At 33.0% G+C, this 1,672-nt stretch overlaps 1 protein-coding gene across 1 annotated transcript in view; it reads left to right on the top strand.

The window, feature by feature from the left end:
* LOC119430522 (ribonucleoprotein PTB-binding 2) overlaps positions 1-1,672 on the top strand; it is a gene marked incomplete at its 3' end in the record, with an annotated part of 62,392 nt that overhangs the window by 26,717 nt on the left and 34,003 nt on the right.

Below are 1,672 nucleotides of genomic sequence, written 5' to 3'. Positions count from 1 at the left end.
TATATATATATATATATATATATATATATACTTAGATGTATATCAAGAAATATAGTTTTATATATATATATAATTCCCAGAGAAGTTAAAACCTATCACTTGCCTATGAGTGCATATTTGACCCATGTAACGCAGAGTTCAGTTCAAACCAAAACCGTTAATGATAAAAATGTGTCACCAAGTCGGACCTGGTTAAATCATAGTCCGAGGTTAAAATAAAAAGCACAAATATAACCATTCAGACATCACTAATCTGTATTTGTTATCAACTTATTAGATAAAATTATTCCTGAAAGGAGCTTAGATGCAAATCAAGAAAAACAGTTTTGGTCCTAGAATGTAATTTAAAGTTTTTGAGTTTCCTGTCATAAACCTGGTTAACATGTTACTGAGGGGGTCCACATTCACAAACACATCTTGTCATTAAAAACTGTGAACTAAACAGGTGACATACAATCATGTCACCAGTAATAGTTTTGAGTTTAGTGTTTTATAAAGATTATCTGTAAAGGTGAAGTGGCAAATGTTTAAAATACTTTTGACAAAAGGATAAAACGTAATATCCTGATGCATGCTCAATAATCCAGGTAGAAAAATCAAAAAAAGTAAAATCTGGTCCTCTGGACATTAAAAAAAAAACAAAACAAAGAAAAACAAACAAAAAAAATGTAGAAACGTTTCGCCTTTCATCCGAAAGACTTCCTCAGTCTGAGGTGCTGTATTCAGCTCAGTCTTATAAATAGCACCTTCTCACAGTCGGATGAAAGACGAAACATTTCTACATTTTTTTGTTTGTTTTATTTTTTTGAATGTGCAGAGGACCAGATTTAACTTTTTTTAGATAAAACGTAATGTTTTGTATTGGTCTGAATGATTATTTTCAGTATCCTTTACTAAGACCAGTGAGGGTAATATGACTCAGTAAGTTTAGTGTACACAAAGTATTTTAAAACCTCACATATAACTAGATGAAACTAGAACTACAATGGTTTTGTGTGGAATTTAGTGTTTCTGTTTATTGTTTAATATTTTAAACATTTGATTGCAAATGTTCTTTTTTGTGGTCTTTTTAAAGAGAAGTTGTCATTTTCTGTAATTGTTTGGGTAAATAATCACCTTGATTACATCACAATTCATTTAAGTTGGCTTTATTTAAGATCCATTTTTATTTGTCACTCACCATCAAAAGATAAGAGATAATGTTTTTGTCCATTTTGATGTGCCTCTCTATGTTAGCAAAATATCTCATGTCTAAAGGGGTGGCTGTGGCTGAGTGGTTAGAGTAGTTGTTCTCCAATGCAAGAGATGGGGGTTCGATTCCACCAGCTGTCACATGCCCAAGTGACCCTGGGCAAAACACTGAACCCCTCATTGCCTCCGATGTGTGTCCCATCAGTGTATGAATATGATAAAGCTCTGCTTAATCTTATAGATATAGTATATTGCTGTATGAATGGGTAAATGAGGGCACAGATTGTAGTGTAAAGTGCTTTGAGTATTTTCAGAATCAGCTTTATTATTATTGCACAGTTAAGTACAGCAAAATTACATTCCATACAGCAGTCCGAAAGATGGATGGAAGTGCACAGGGACTGCACCTTCTAAGAAGTGCTGCCCTTATTGCTTGGATAAGAAAAGAGGAAGAAAACATAATGAGAGAGGTATATATATA

Source organism: Nematolebias whitei, chromosome 3 (assembly GCF_014905685.2).
Source record: "Nematolebias whitei isolate Nwh7 chromosome 3, NemWhi1, whole genome shotgun sequence".
NCBI classification, from domain to species: Eukaryota; Metazoa; Chordata; class Actinopteri; order Cyprinodontiformes; family Rivulidae; genus Nematolebias; species Nematolebias whitei.
This window is presented reverse-complemented; position numbering and strand designations above follow the sequence as displayed.